General features: G+C 34.1%; 1 protein-coding gene and 1 long non-coding RNA gene across 3 annotated transcripts in view; both read right to left on the reverse strand.

Annotated features, from left to right (window-relative positions):
• Positions 1-18,100, reverse strand: part of LOC127851117 (uncharacterized) — a 277,459-nt gene that overhangs the window by 190,852 nt on the left and 68,507 nt on the right. The window lies entirely within an intron of this gene.
• The window catches only part of LOC127851193 (uncharacterized), a 224,340-nt gene that overhangs the window by 177,481 nt on the left and 28,759 nt on the right, over positions 1-18,100 (reverse strand). The window contains exon 1 of one of the 2 annotated variants that reach the window (XR_008035690.1): positions 136-159. The exons of the other annotated variant lie outside the window; for it this stretch is intronic. This is a non-coding gene — a long non-coding RNA (uncharacterized LOC127851193). Of the gene's footprint in view, positions 1-135; positions 160-18,100 lie in introns of those variants that run through there. 2 annotated transcript variants of the gene reach the window in all.

The following is an 18,100-nucleotide window of genomic DNA, read 5'->3' on the forward strand; positions in this document are numbered from 1 at the left end:
CACAGTCTTGAAAGAGTTAATATTATCGATATAAACATTTTACATTATATTGTCAAAGAAACGAAACTAACTTAAGATATATTTGAGTAACCATTTTAAAGTATGCAAATGTTTACTCATTACAAATGAACCTACCATCAGTGTAATCACTCCATGAATGCGTGCAGTAGTAATGACTAATATATAACATACAATCTATTAATAGCGTTTGCGTCACACTAAAAAATAATTTATTGACCGGCATGAAATAATCAACCTCGACTATCTCCGGAATGTTTATATATATATATATATATATATATATATATATATATATAAGCATTCAATTGGGCTACATGGAGAGTGAAATACCGCTAGGTCATGCAAAGGTTGCAAGGTTTCATTTAAAGTAAAACTGTTAGTTCTGTGTTTGTTTGAAACATAATTCAGAACGAAATAACCACTTATTTATCTCAAAAATATTCCGAAAACCAGATCTATGACAGCCTACAGCTTTCGTTGCCCATCTAATGTATACACAAATGGTCACTTTATGAAAAAAAAACAAGTACAATTTCTCTCCTGCTAATAAGTCTTCATTGGCCTAAACCTATCCCAAGTTTTATTGAACATACCAAGTCACATCGAAAATCAAAATTCGATTTACTTGCAATTTAAATACTCCTTGATGTTATGTTCACGTGATGAATATAATAAGTTCACGAATCACAATGAAATGGAGTAAATAAGCTTTATCTTCAAGTGTCGTCAATATTCTAGATTTTAGCATAATATATAGAAATTTTAATTTTAGTAAAAATTCCATATTAGTATGATAAATATTATTAAGTAACCGTAAATGAAAGGATTAATTCGATGAATTATACTTATGGAAAATACTTCTGCTTTGACATATGCATACATATATCCATGTAGGTTACGATTAGGTAGAGCATACGGAAACAAAGAGTTAAAGCCATGCAATTAAGACAATACATCTAACCATAAGAGAGTGAGTCTAACGTACTTTTCATATTTGATTTGATTGTGTACACCTTCGTAGCATGCAAATCATAACGTCTCTTTTAAGTTGGTGACTTTTCCATACTCAACATAGATACAGGACCAATTTAACCAATTTAAAATTAACTTTGTAACGATCGAATAATCAACAATAACGCAAACATGTACTTGCACAATCAAAATTGGGAAGTATAATCCACGTCTGAATAACAACCAATCCATCAATAATGAAAGCTTGAGTCTTTTCTATTATATAAGTGTTTTTACAAAAGAATTCCTTATTCTTATAAAATGAATCAGTCTTTTGTTTTCCATCGTCTGTAAAATGTTTCAATTTACCGGGGCATTTAAGAAATTCATTACGCGATGTTGATATGCTTGAAATTTGGTTGGGCAGACGCACTAGGAAAAATATGAGTGTTCATCTTCTCTTCAATACTCATCAATATATGTATATTTTGTAAAACTGATGGTTTTGTGTATTTTATTCAAAGAAGACATATACATTGTTCAATAATACAATTAGCTCTTGAACTGTTTAATACATATAATGCCTTAAAAATACATACAGTCATGCTTATACAAAGACATGTAACACCAGTTAAGGATATTCCGTTAACGGCTTTTAGTGTTTGTCTGCACGTAACACATGATTGGTATGCATGAGTATAATGCTGAATAAGACATTTAATTGATGAAAGCAGGAAGTATTGTGAATGGCAAGTGACAATAAATGGTCACGTGGATTTTCTGCTCCTATGAAGATTAAAGGAACTTTAAAATTAAAATTAATTCTTAATAATACATGATATTCAATAAATTTACTCACACTAAATTCATTATTACGTCCATGAAACATAAACAAATTATAATAGCAAGTCAAGTTGAATACAAAAATGTTTGAAATCAATATTATTTTAACCTCGTGCCCAAGTCAGTCATTAATGATCATACAACGAATGACGTTGCGTGATTCACCGATAATTTGTTCTAGGTGTGTTCAATTGTTGACCATTTGGATTACTGTGTTGCTTGACTGTGTCTTCACTATTGTACAGTATATCTATAAAATTTAAGTTTTAAATACAACACTTAGCACTAAGGATTGAGACTTCAATAAGAGAAAAGCACGCTTTTTTCTGCCAGTATGCGCAACTCAAATTATATTGAAAGGGTGCATTGAATTAGAGTTATTCTTCGTGCAAACAACATTATTTGAGAGTGTATTTCTCAATTTCTGCGCTTTCTAAAAGTTTGATTATAAACAATATATTCACTATACATTAGAGCTTAGCACAACTTTTTCAACATGTGTATACACAATCAATGAGAGTGAAATTATCATGAACATAAATTGAAAATATTTTTAAATAAAACGACTTTATATGAAATCGATAAATTAACATGCAATACATACATATAACATGCTTTGGAACGACGTTTACAAATAATAGTCTGAAATCACAGTTTAAAATGTTTTTTTCGAGTGCATAAAACTAAAACGATATTTGTCTAATGCCGTTCCAACGTTACATATATAATCGATACATCAGTCATATAAATTGTATGCATTTAAATACGGGCACTAATAAGCAATTATATCCAGAAGCATGTAGCCTATAGAGAAAATAATACGTTATTTTAGTAAAGATATTAATAGGCATTCATGCATTATCATATAAATCGTTGATATGCCCCTTTGAAACTAAGAATACTTTATAAGCTGACATGTATACAAGTTATTCGTCGCGAGTTTAATATAGTTATATCATCACATGATGGGGAATCCCCTTTCGTTTTTTTTTTTCGAAATTAATTTCGAAATGATTACGTCATTGATTGAGCAGACTTTATTGCTTTATAAGAGCAAATTGTCTGGGTTTTTTTTTCATTGCAAGTCAAACAGTGACATGTTTTCGTTAAGTGGCGTACGGCTAATGATCTCCATATAATCCGAGTTTGTTGATGTAAAACATTTATCATATATACAAACCTGTCCATATTCGCAAATTCATGATAATAATAACAAAATAGCAAGTACAATATAAAGAAGTGAAACATTATGAAAAAAGCAAATAAAATCACTTATTGACTTCTGACATTCTTTGTATTTCATGTCTCTGATTAGTTCCCTCGGCTATCCATTTAATTTGCTGCTTTTCCTGCACACACCTGGCTGCCATTAAATTTCTTTCCGGAATCATGTAGTATGACAGTTGTTGTGCAAAAATAGCAGTCTTAAGTTCGCTCAGTCCATCATGAAGCCAGTGGAAAAAACTCCGTCTATTAAAGCTGTTTGGTGGGTAACGCTCAGCTTGCCAGAATACTATATTTTTAATTACATATGTTGTGATTTCTCTCTTACAAAGCCTTAAACATCTAAGCATTAGATACACTTGCGCGTGTGTGCCATTAAGATTGTTTACAAGTTCTGCCTCACCAGTGCTAAAGCACATCCTCCACTCCATGTGCTTGAATTCACTTCCCTCAAATCCTACCGGTGTTAGATAGGCTCCTAATGATACGACTTTCTGTACTATGGCTGGTGACGGCCTATGACGTTGTCTGGCAGCCCATGTTTGTAGGATGCTGGGACAGTGACAACGTAGTGTGTATACTCTATCAAAATGAAATACACCGTTCAATGTATACGGTCTCGACGGCCCCGCTTGCTCATGAAACACTGCGCCGGAAAGTGCATAATCTGAAAAATGATCTATGAATAATCTACTACTAAGTAGAATGTCCCCATGCCCATCAATACATAGAGCGTTGATAATTGCATCATGACGATTTATGCCTGGTCTCTTTTGTAACAGTCTGCAGTGTCCTGGATATGCGCGACGTGTATCCATTCTAAACAGATATATGTCGTCATGTATGGTGTACAGATTGATTCCAGATTCCACACAGAGGACATTCTTCTCAACGTATAACACGTCCCAGTTGCTTTCCAACAAGCAGGTCAGCCCCTCTGCCTTGCTTCCAGCTGTGATCACAGTTGGTTTATGATCACTTAATGATTCGTTCCACGCCTATCACGCTTCCTGCATTTCTCAACTCTCCGCCGTCTCATCACCTCGCTGTACCCCAACCGGTTCATTATGGTACAGATCTCCATGGACACGTTTTCGACATAATTCTGAAAATACAAAAGCACAATGTAAAACTAAATTCACGCTGATTACTTCATTCTATAAGCACTATAAACTATTAAATACATTATACATTGGTAAAAATGTATTTTCAGATAACGCTAATGTTTCATGCTTTCATAAATAGCGCGTATTGCCTTCTATTATACGAATAAGATGAATGTTGATTCAGTTGTTTGTGTATTTCATGTTGCGTATTTTATTAAATTTCATAAGTAGTATTGAAAGACATTCAGACAACTAATTGAAGTAAGGATACTCATAATATATTAATTTATTGTGTACACGTTAACATTATTGTGTACATAATTATTGTCTTAATACATTAAAATGAGACGAATATTGTTTTAATTATTTTTAGATTTTTTACCTAGTCACATTGTTTTGTTTAATTATAACAAGTCACTAGAAGGTTATTCCATCATTATCATCATGTACATCGACATTTTGGTTTCAGTCAGTAACGTCAGCGAATCGCACACATGTATATACTTTTTTTAAAGATGGATTGAGTATAAACATAAACGTCGTTCTTAGAAACAGACTGGTAAGAACGAATACAATTCAAAATAATAAAACCCTGATGTGTAAAGTGGCAGGCAATTTGCTTTAGCATGTTAAAACCGTATGTTTCCGGGCATTATTTCGTACCATAAAATCTTCTTATTACGTTATACGTTGTCCATCATAAACACAAACGTACATAAATTCTTTTTTAGGGACAGTAATTAGAGCGTCGCGCGTTCCTACTTAATATGACCATAAAATATACGTACAATTCTGGAGCAACTCATTTGAAATGTGTGCTCATATACAAGCACATGTTTAGTAAAGTATATTAAAGTGCATACAATCATACTTATTGTGTTATTTTCATAAAACAGGATTGAGGAAACCATAACAGGGATTTCTGTAAGAATACGTTATGAATGTACACCTGCGCCCCTGACGTTCGGGATTGAATTAATCCAGAGAGCAAACTAATTAGTTACATTAAAGAGATATAAAACATTTGGTTTCTGATTTTCTATCAATGTTAGAGTTTCTATGAGAACTGCAAAACTTAATTAAGTTAACGCAAACTCCCTCAGTACTAACCCGCAAATGAAAACTTTACATAGCGCTGAGTCAGATATCGTTTTCCATTCATCCCTAACCCGTGAGTGACGAATGTGCAGGCTGCTTTACTTTGAAACGCGTTCAGTCCCTTATTTACTTGATAGTGTCGACTGTACAGATTGCTGTGTTTGAGAACGCTTTCAGACTCTGACTTACCTGAGAGTGACGGTTGTACAGTCTAATGCGTAAAAAAACATGAAAATACGTTTTATAACCATTCAATAATCATTAGAAGTCACAATGTGTTGTTTGTTGTAGTCTGTGTTAGTTTTTGACAACCTATTGACATGAAGTCAAATGCCTAACTAATGTTTGTCCATTTCTTTTTATCGAGTGAGGTGTATCCCTTAAAGTAACTACCATTGTGGTTTAATTAAAAAAAACGAAATTCTAAATGTCAATTACAATATACAAACATATATTGTATTGATAGAACAACATCAGCTTAAACAAGCTTAACAATCTAAATTTCAATATTAAAATACTGATTCAAATGGGATCAGCACCAACTGACACACGATTTAAATCTAGAAATGATGGTTAAATTATCAGAACAGATAATTCAGTAATATACATTTATACCAATACATAAATTGACATTCTGTATTATATTTGAAAAATCATTATATGCGATTTGTCAAATTTTAATATTATTTAAGAAACAAATATATGAAGCACCCAATCGCTGTTTGTTTTCTTTTGAATTCAATTAAAACTTTATATCGATTTTGTTTGATATCAAACGAACGAAATATCACTACCGTAGTGTTCAAAATTCTATAATTTTCAATAACATCATTACCTGAGAGTGGCGACGGTACAGGCAACTGCATCTGGAAATGCTTCCAGCCTCTAATTTTGCCGAGAGTAGCGACTGTTAAGACTGCTTTGACTGAGAAGGTTGCCAGTATCTGACTTACCCGAGAGAAGCGACTTTATAGGCTGTTTTTTCTAGAAACACTTACAGTCTATGACTTACCCGAGACTGAAAACTATATAAACTGCTGTTTCTGAGAACGCTTCCAGTTTCTGACTCTGTATTTCCAATGCCTCCTTCTGCCATTTGTAGAATGCTGTAAGTTTTCATTGCAAAATATGCCAATAAATAACAGAAGTCAATATGAAAGTCTCTAATATACGTTCAACATTAAGATTGAATGTAGGTGTTTAATGGGTGTTTTAATTTGGGTAACTTTGCATAAAACGTCACACATAGCCTCAAAGCTATGTTAACATTGTTTTATTGCTTGATACATCACAAAGCACTATCGATTACACAAATGTACCTGAATAATCAAACGACCCCGGGCTCATAATCAGCCATGACGCCTGTGGACCACTGACATAAAACGGTTTTTCATCAAACTTTACAAGACAACATAGTCCTGGTCGTATCAAATTACGGTTGGTAGACTTATACCAGTATTAGTGTTGTTTTTTAAAATCTGAGTAAGACAAATGCAAACTGATTGTGAAGTTAGAAATTACATACGAATATTGATATACAAATATCAATTGTTAGATAAAGCTCTACGAAGAAACAGACTTAAACATAACAAACATAGCATATTAACCTCGAATAAATAAAACTCTTGAAACCACGTGCACATTTAATGTACAGGCTTAAGGTAGATTCGTCCTTTTATAATATTGAAATATGTTGAACTTTCGATTTCCAGATCCCCCAAAAAATGTGTACTGCCTTCTGTAATGACACATTTTACATGATAGCAGTTCACATTAACATCAAACAAATGTCGCTCGCAAACACATTTTGAAAGTTAAGTTGAATAGAAAAATGAATGCACTTTCGACTTCAAGATTCATGCGACCAAAGTTATACATTTTTGACAAGTTCAACTGCAATTACAATTGTACTGCCTTCCTTAACGACACATTTTATTTGATAGCAGACCACACTAACGTCAAACAAAAGTAGCCCCAAGCACATTTGGACATTTAAGTTGAATAGAAAAATATATGCACTTTCGATTTCAAGAAAAAGCGAAAACAAATTAAGATTAGTAAAGCTATGATAAAACTCTGTGTACATTCGCGGTTAATATTAATCAATGGTTATTTGATACAAAATATATTTTCTAAATAATTTATTAAAATTAAGATATAATACTGTGAAACCATTTATTTTCGTCGGCACAAAATTTCGCCCTTTTCATAAAAATGACTATTTCGTCCGTTCTTAAATTCGCCCATTTCTGGTTTTGAAAAAAAAACAACGTCCGAGTTGTTTGTAATACATGTAATACGCGGTTGCGAAAAAATCGTGCTGGGTGACACTTGGTAGTCACTTGCAGGAGGTGGGCCTTGTTTGGCATATGCCAATGAACAAGTCTGTTATTTTAGGTGATAGTAACTGTCCCTTATTATTTAATGTCATTGACACGTTCTTTGTTATGATTAGCGGATAAGTGGGACTGAATAATCGTTAACGAGTGTTTTAAACAACGAAGCCAATTGCCAATTAGTCTTTTTCCATTACTATCACGGTCAAACTGATAACAATCTTACCTTTATCGGCGCCAATTACAGAAGGTGCGAACATTATGGGTTATAATTATCGTAAGCAAATTATTTTGGTCATATTTCATTAAAGTTTCAAGCGTTTTGCATTGTAAATATTTAATCATTTTAAGTACAGTAATTTTTCTGCAGTTAAAACCAAACAACCAAACACAAATCAAAATGTTCTTTATTAATTTGTAACACAGCGCATAATATATTTCAGTCAGGTGTTGATCACACATCGTCATATTTTAATTGCGTTTAAAAGTATTGTCTTTAATCCGGATTCGCCGCGTGTAGGCTGTATAATCTGCAACACCCCTAAAAAACACAATACACACAATGGGTAATAAAGTTGTTAACAATAAGCGCTAATCAACACTATTATACCTAAAAGAAGTCGACGCATTCGATACACCCTTATTGCATTCGCGTTTTACAGGAAATGTCAGTTGTCAGTACACTGTATAATGAATACCCCTTTGTGTCAAAACCGGATTTAACTTGAGTGTGAATAGTCGACTGTTTCATGTTCTTTGTATCAATACCATCTGTGTATCTGTATTATAAGTATACCAGTCAACAAACAAGGTGCGCGCTTCCGCATATGGGTATTCGGACGTTCAAAAAATTGACCTACGGTTTAGCGTTCACGCCGTCGAACGCATTAAGCAATATAACTCGTTTTTTTTCACTATTTCTTTATTTGCAAAAAATACTAGTGGCTTATAACTTACCTTGCAATCTTTTTTTCTCGCATTTTGCGAGTGTGCGTGTGTTAATATCGAGCACTGTGTATATGCGTGGATTACGCTGGATTTAAATGCCTCATGCCTACAGTAATTCAGACTTATTTGTTTCAAATATGGGACATGATTGTTCGTTAGGATCTTGAATTCGTCCATCGGTCGAAGGACGAAAAAGGTGAAAATTGATATCGGACGAATAATAATGGATTCACAGTATTTCATCTACTTACATTAAAGATGTACGCGGAACTTCCCTGGTTTATCAATCTCGCGTTTTACTTCCGTCCGAGGTTGAGTGATTTAGGCTGTATTTAAATATTTATGAATGTGTGAATGATATAAGGTAACCGAGATTTCAAACATATCAATCACATAGGGCTGTACATGTTTAGTGTATCTTGAGGTAAACCTTGACTTTAAAGGGATACTGCTGTGAAAAACAATATGTACATGTAATGTAAGTGCTATAAAAAGTTGTTAGCGAAGCAAAAATGGAGCTAATATTGTGTCTTAAATGAAATAATAAAAGGGTTCAACAGGAATTTCTCCCCTACTGTTTATATGTTGTCCCCATAAACGACAACTGTTTTTTTTCAGCGGCATTACATCGATGAATCCGGGACATATTTGAAAACAAATATCTTTGTTAAACGTGTGTATTTACTGGTTTCCTTGAAATGTTGAATCTATATCGTTTCATAAAAATGTTTATAATATTATCTCTCGTTCTATTATCCAAATATTGAATTCATATGATATGATTTAAACAGGATTGATTTACAACTCAGATTAATTAGTTTACCTGTTTACTGCCAGTTTGATAACTTTAATGAATAATGCACTTCAAAGTGTGAGATATAACGTTTTATTTTGTTTTCTTCTTTCAAGTAGTTAACTTTTAGATAATACATACTTTTAAAAATTGATATCATCCACCATCAGACCGTAAAGCGAGCACGATTGGTTTATTTCATAAACGCTGTTGACGATCCGCCAGCCATTGCAATATTGTATTTGGTTCTAAAATGCACAATCCAGATTGCAGGTCAAAATGTTTTTTAATCTACCGGGTTTCCTAAATCTTTTACCTCCAATAATAAATTTGATTTAACTGGCTAACTCGGGATCCTTAAACTTAGATCTAATGATGTTACATAAGAAACATCAATATATAAAATAATATTGTATATATTTGAAGACTTTTGTGAAATGTTTAAGTAAATTGCATAACTTTAGTGAAAACAGAGCAATACTTATGCCCGAAGCTACATCTAAGAACATCAATATTCATATTAAATATTAATTAAGAAAACTATTTTTCTTTCATGGTTTGTTGTAACCCACAGTAAGGAGTATAGGTGCGTAGGAATTAAATCACGAGTGCGAAGCACGAGTGATTTGATAACACGCATCTAATTTGCACATGTATTTAGCCCCGTCTTCCCAGAATAAAGTTCATAAACAAATACGAAGTTTGCGTGTGATGGGTAAGATGGGGCAGAAGAATTGAACTATTTTAATCCTGAAAAAAAAACTTGAGAACGTGTGTTGTTTTCTTGTATAGCCTTTTTGTATATATGATATTTATCATACACAGTACATTGTCTTAATGTACAATACAACCAGTAGTTTGTTAACGATTACTGTGAATTGGGTTAACGCAAAACATAAACATACTACGATATTATAAACAACGTATTGTTTCAGTATAACAAGTTGAAAACTGATTTTAAATAACAACTAAAAACATCAACCCAACATGAATACTTTTAGTGATTCTATGTTGTCAATATATACAATGAACATACACCAATATAGTTTTGTCTTTCTGGTTTTACCAGTAAAACCACTTAACCAGTAATCGAATGCGTGTCATAAAAATGCGCGTATACAATGGCATTGTTTCTATGTTCGGTGTTGCTCACGTGTTCATAGAAAATACTATGCTAGTGTAATTGTGTACTTAAATTTATCCCACGAGTGAAGAAAGGTTTACATGGCGAGGCTTGCCCAAAATGTATACTTAAACGGATTATATTTTCATGTATATTTACATATGCTTAAGAATATTATTCATATAAAATATACTTGTTTTATTGAACAATGTCAACAATGACATCGCAAAATAAGAAAAGGAGAACGTTGGCCGGTGCATTTAATTATAATTGAATAGTCTTACGACTTGTTAATATAAGGTCTTTATATATGCATATACATATTTATGAATATATAAAAAAAATCACTTATCTCGATTCGTTACGATAAAATGTTGAGAACCCTTCTGAGATCGAACCTCATAATCTCTAAATTATAAACAAATTTATACATGTCATCGATTTACTATGATTAAATAAAATAAATCACATGTTACAAATATAAGTTGGGTGGCAAGAAGTCGTAAAAATAAATTTCCAAAGGGATAATAATTTCAATGCACGATTTCGTGTCAATACTTTTAATAGTCAGATAACAATATGTTTAACCTGTAGTAGGAACAGGGTAACGTGCAATACCCCGTCAGGAGACGTTATGGGACTTCATAGCAGACAGGGTTACTCCTGATCAATCTGCGCTAAGCATAACAAAGATCCAAACAACTTCCTTTAAAATCGATCTCAAGTTCACACTTTGAGCTCAAATATTGAACAACAACGAAAATGCGTTATCAACATGTAGCTTATGGCTTAATTCCCCGATGCATTAATGGATTTTAAAATAATTTTACAAACATACAATGTATACAAGGCACGAAATGTCATGACCAGTCATTCATTTAAATTAAAGTGGTAACCCAAAACACATGACTGCAAACTTATGTTGATTCTCTGCGAATCCTTTGTCAAACAACCTAAGACGAAAACACATATTCATATTCTGTACAATAATCACACATTATGGTATAGCTAACTTTTGACTGAGTTGGTCTAAAAAGCAGATTGAAACTCCAAAGTAGCTATCTTCACTCAGTCTACTTCTATGTATAAACACGTAGAACACAACTTTGCTCCCACACGGTATTTTTATTTGGATGCTGGAAACGATCTTACAGTGTGCAGGTAGCTTGCACTCACTTGGGATTAAATACTGATCTAAGTAATATTAATTAGTGTTGACAGCCTAATTTTGTGGCATGTCATATTTGAGAAGTAACTCTCTGTCTCTGTCTCTGTCTCTCTGTCTCTCTGTCTCTCTCTCTGTCTCTCTGTCTCTCTGTCTCTCTGTCTCTCTGTCTCTCTGTCTCTCTGCTCTCTCTCTCTCTCTCTCTCTCTCTCTCTCTCTCTCTCTCTCTCTCTCTCTCTCTCTCTCTCTCTCTCTCTCTCTCTCTCTCTCTCTCTCTCTCTCTCTCTCTCTCTCTCTCTCTCTCTCTCTATCTCTTTCTCTTTCTCTCTCTCTCTCTCTTTCTCTGAGTCGCTCAGTCGTCTACGTATCTCATGAAGGTTGATTGCCGAGTGAAACCAGCATCTCATTCTCATTTCTACCTTGCGTAACACTGCTATTCTCCTCCAGCTCCCTCTTTTCCTTTCATTATAACTTTAATATTCTACTCTAAATAGCCCGCAAATCATTAACAGCAGAGCCGTCCACTTGCATCCGTTGAGCCAACTCCATTATTACCTCTTCACGACGTTTCAATATCTCCTGCAGGATATCATCAGACTCCTCAACCACTACGTTCTCATCTCGACATTATCCTCCTGGTACAGCACTTCCAGCTCCATGCTTTTCTTGCGGGACCACACCATCGGCTCTGTGGACGCGACGGCGGCCTGGCGTATCCTCGAAAATCTCAATATAACTCTCGGACCTTCGTCCATCATTTCCGTAATATCTGCTATCTATTTACTGTTCTGCTTATCCTGCAAACCACTGGCTGCCATAAATTACTTTCCTGAATCATGTAGTATGCCAGTTGGTGGGCGTTAATAGCAGTCTAAATTTCTCTCAGCCCGTAATAGAGCCACCGGAATAAACTCCGAGTATTAAAGCTTTCCTGTGGTTTACACTCAGCTTGCCAAAGTACTATATGTTTAATCAAATAAGATGTAATTTCTTTCTTACAAGGCCTTAAAACATCTTTAAAAATCATTTTAAGCATAACATATACTTTCACTTGTGTGTCATTAAGGTTGTTAATTAGTTCTGTCTCACCGGTGTTAAAGCAAATCCTCCACTACATGTGCTTGTAATCACTTCCCTTGAACCCTTCCGGGTTTAGGTAGGCCCTTAATGATACAACTTTCTGAGCAATAACTGACGACGGCCAATGACGAGGTCGTGCAGACCATCTTTAGAAGATGCTGGGGCAGTGACAGCGTAGTGCGAATACTCTGTCCACATGAAGTACTCCTCCATATGCCCCCGGTCTCGACGGCCCCGTTCTCTCATGATCCACTACTGCTGAATATTTAAATGATGCTAAACATGCATCTAGGAATAAACTACCACTAAGTGGAATGTTTCCATATCCATCATCACACAGAGAATTTAGAATTATCTTATAATGTGTATGTCCTCGTTTCTCTTGTAACAGTCTGCAATGTCCTGGATATACGCGTGTATCTATTCTTAACACATCAATTTCGTTTGGTATGGTATGCCGATTGATACCAGCTTCCACACAGAGGATACCTTTCACCACGAGTAACATGTCCCTGTCGCTTTCGAACAAGCATGTCAGTCGCTCTGCCTTGCTGCCAGCTGTGATGCAAGTGACATTACGTGATCGTACTTTCGCCAGCCTATCACGCTCCCTGTACTTCTCAACTCGCCACCGTCTCATCTCGTCGCTTTACCCCAGCCGGGACATTATGGTACAGATCTCAGAAGACACACGTTCGATATGATTCTGAAAGTACAATAGCACAATAAAACAAAGTTTGTTAACAATGAGTAATTTATTATATTTGAACTACTAACAATAAATAAATACACTTTCTGGACGTGAATTCAAATAAAGTTTTAGATAATAATTATGTTTCAGTTACTCATAATATCGCATTGTGGCTTCTAATATACAATTTAAATGAATGTTTAATGCATACATCGTGTTTATGTATATTTCATCTTGTGTATATTATAACGTTTAAAAAAGTAAGTTTGATAGGCAATAAGACAACCCATTGTCGAAAGAATACTAATACAATATGTATTGATTATTATTATATTTTAACAGTATATATATATATATACTAATTGTCTTAAATTCACACGGTGAGTTTCCGTGTTAGTTTTCTTATTTATTGCATTACAAGCAATTTTCGCTGATAACAAGCTAGCCAAGCACTAAATTTGTACTACATATGGTGCCAATTATACGCTATAAACTCAGATATACTAGGCTATCACGGTACAAATTGCCCATTCGCTATCAGTGCCTTTTTAGTATAAAGGTCACAATTTACTTATTTCAAACCTTATGCAATTTATTGAAAATATATAATTTTATTCAAAAGTTAAGTCAAAATTTGGATCATAGGGACAACCAAAACAAAACATTGTCTTGAAGAGCATTCAATTAACGTTGTTGCATTTACAAAATAAAAAGGTGTATCATGTAAAAGATAAGACAGAAAATTACATGTTTCAAAATTCGCTAGTTTGTCTTTTTTTTATCAAGAACTTTTAAGTTTGATGTAACCAGTCTTCGGGCACGTTTTCGGATGTAATCTCCAGTCTTAAAATATAACAGTGGTTTATTTGTGAACATCAATACTTTTTCTTCATCTTCACACAGGTCATCATTCAATAGTTTAAGATTTGCGTATTTTGAAAGCATGTCTTACAATGTATCAAGGTGTGTGTATATACTTGCCGTTCTATATAATTTAGTATACTGTAACCTTCAGTCTCTCTGTTAACCGTTCAATACGGCTGCACATGCCCCTGTGTCTAGGAAAGTTTTAAGTCCCTTACTTAATACTACTGTTTGTATAGAGAGTCGTTTTTGTGAAGGCTTTAATTCCCTGACGTACCCGTACGCGACGGGTGCACAGGCTGCTGTGTCTATGAGCGCTTTTGGTCCCTACTACTGTGTCGCGTCTGTATAGAGCGCTTTCTGGAAACGCTTCCAGTCTCTAATTCACTCGTGAGAAGGCTGTACCTGGTCAGGCTGGTGTACATTGAAACATTCCCATTCCATTTCTTACTCGTGATTGACGGCCGTACAGGCTGTTGTGTCTATAAAGTCGTTCAGATCCTGTCTTACCTGAGCGTGAAGACAGTACAGACTGCTGTGTGCTGGAACACTTTCAGTCTGTGACATGGCTACATCGATGCCTCCTTCTGCCATTTTCAGTCGGCTACGTGTACATAATTATATTCAAACATTTAATACAATCATAAGGGAAGATAGCTTACATGTAAGCCCTTATACTCTAAATTTTTAAGAGATAAAACATAGCCCTAACCCAACATATAAGCATCGGCCGTTTGTTAATTTGGGTATTTGAGAAAGGAACCAAATGTTCGCGGTTAAGTCAATAGGGTCTTAATAGTGCTTGCAATTCATACTCAGAACAAAACGATTTCGCAATAAATACATTGAATCCTCAGACGGGTTTGTATTTTCGAATTTAAAGCGTGTTCGAACCTGATAATTGATGCAAGAATTGTCAAATATTTATGTGTCATGATTGTGATTTAACGATATATACTTTTCGAATGAACAATATATGTTAAAACAAAACACATCTTAGCAGACAATGGAAAGTTTCAGTCGAAATTAAATACATATACTTTTAAAAGCTTTTCTGCGCTTTCGAGTTCAAAATCGTTAAAAATATACAGAGGTACATCCTCTTTAATGCATATAATTATAAATAAAGTAATGTCACGTGTCGGTATACTATAGTAGGTAACCAAATCACTATTACTATGTATATATGTTAGTAGGTTAAATACAATTTCAGAACTAAATTTAATTCAGATGGTAATTCGGCATATATATATATATATATATATACATATATATATATATATATATATATATATATATATATATTGCATTGGAAAAAAACATATGACGTCGTTTATTTCACCCAAGTTATACAATTAGGACAATATAACAAAGCAAGATTATTTAGTAAATTATTAACTTCCGGTTGTATTTACACAAAGGGTTTGTAAAACATGATGGCTGGAATATCGACATGGGTGGGGTACGTAGGTGGGAAGAAATAGTACAAAACTGTACTATAATTAGTGTTTTGCCGGATATGTGCGGTGTAGCAATGAGTTTTGCACACGGCGTTTATGGAAATTGTTTGGGTATATCGACAGTTTCTATTTATACTTATCAACCAAGGATCTTAAATCATGAAGAAAAAAACACACTACATTTAAATATATTTAGTAATAATAAAAAGTCCGCGAAGGTTAAATAATTACACATGAACTTACTCAATGCGATCACTTGATTAGCTACGATCGGAAGTAATAACATAACAAATGATTAAACTACGTTCTATTAATAGCGTTTTAGTAACACAATATAAACGTATGATACCGATGTGACATAGTAATCCAATCGTGTTTCATCGACTATCTCCGACATGCTCTTATGATCGAGAGAGAAAATGACGTCCCTTGCCAAGATTTCCGACTGGTTTAATGATACCAAATACATGCATATACTTACTATACTTATTTATTTTCAGGTATAATTATAGTGTATATGCAAATTAAACTAAGTAAACTTGTAAAGATTATAATACGTACTGTATATATTATTACATTCCACCTCTGAACGCGTGTGTACGTACGAGTAGTACACTGAATTTTCAGCCTTCCATGCTGAATTTTGTATACATATGAGGAATGCAAACAATACTGCTTGAAAAGTTATTAACTTTTATTGTCGCACGTTGAACAAAATAATCAATTCTGTATGCAACTCAAAATCATTATATTAGTAAATGTATACAGTATATTCGTATACAGGCAGTTGGTATATTTTCACCTGAGCATTAGATTTTCTACAGTTCATTATTTGCAGTGTAACCAGTTTACTTGTTTAATTTATGAGTCTTTCACAATCGATAATGGCACCAATGTTATGCCAAAACAAATCAATAAATGCTTCGGAATGTCGTAATGAAATTTCACAGGTAAGTAGATCTACTTTTAGTATGATGTTAAATGAGCTCTTTCGAATAAATATAAGTGAATATAAAGATTTGCTCTTAATTTAATAAAAATTAAAATAAAATAATAGGACCTGCCTCTAAGTTTTCGTGATGGAACTGAGCGGATGACCAAAAATTGGTTGTCCTTTTATGCTAGCGTATGGGCAAAGGTGGCCAAACAAGGTCATTTAAGGCCAAAACTGGTAATTGAGCAGGCCAGTTGGCCATAGGCGCCCCAAAGTGGCCAAATCGGGGCGACCAACTGGTCAGAATTAGAAAGCAACGTCTAGTACTTGGCTTCAAAAATTGAAAGTAATCAGAGTCGATATTTCTCTTTAAACGACGAATACAAAGGGTCAAATGCTAGAACATGTAAACATTACCGTTGATCTAAAATAAGACATCGTGAAGATGGCTATTGGTTAAAAGAGATAACTCATCCGACCATAAAACACTGCGGCTAATGGCTGACAATGAACCGGCGTCTCATGGACAAGTTAAGTTTTATCGTAAAATAACTGTTAATATGTAACCGTGGTCATTATTACTCAGCAGTAATGTAATATACATATTTATGTTTTACATAGTACAAAAGATGAGCTTAACATACAAATACAACAACAGTGAAAATCACGAGGCAGGTGACAGCACTCGAATTCGGACAAGTAATTCGGATACGAAATAAAATAATCCACAGGCGTACAACCAGCATAGTGTTTATGTGTAAAATGGCCGTGAATAATGCAGGCCGTAATGCATATATTATATGTTTGGGCTGTCATATGCCTCCCCCCCCCCGTGTTAATGCTCAGGTGAATACAAAGAAATTACACAGGTGGACAACCGATTGAAAGGTAACAGCTAAAAGATCATGTTAAAAGTTATTGTTTGGTTTAAAAGTTCATTGTCATTGTCCTGATATAAAGCGCATATCAATACCCCCCTCCAACGAGCTTGGTTTACTCCTGTAACCAATCACATAGTACTAAATTATAATGACTCACTTAGTAAAAATCCCATTAACAACAATAATATATATTTAAATCTTTAACTTACATAACACGTTTAGGAACACAGACAAGAGTTTATATTAAACTTCACAACTCTATGTAATAAATATCATGAAATATATACAGATATTAAATAAGAATGTTCTCACACAAATGACAGTCAAACAGTCCATACATTAATGCTATACCACAAATCCTCTCAGTCCTTTGATTCCAAGTAAGATTACACGAACACAGCATGCCCGATTGAAATATAAATTATGTCTGTCACTGAACCTTTTTTGTTCACATATGACGCTTTAAACTATTATTTGCACTATGCCACCGTTAATAAATGTTTGTTTAAATTCACGTAAGTTAATATTAGTTAAAATGATACGTATTTTTCAGAGATGACATGAATGATTCGCGGTAATTGA

Source organism: Dreissena polymorpha, chromosome 11 (assembly GCF_020536995.1).
Source record: "Dreissena polymorpha isolate Duluth1 chromosome 11, UMN_Dpol_1.0, whole genome shotgun sequence".
NCBI classification, from domain to species: Eukaryota; Metazoa; Mollusca; class Bivalvia; order Myida; family Dreissenidae; genus Dreissena; species Dreissena polymorpha.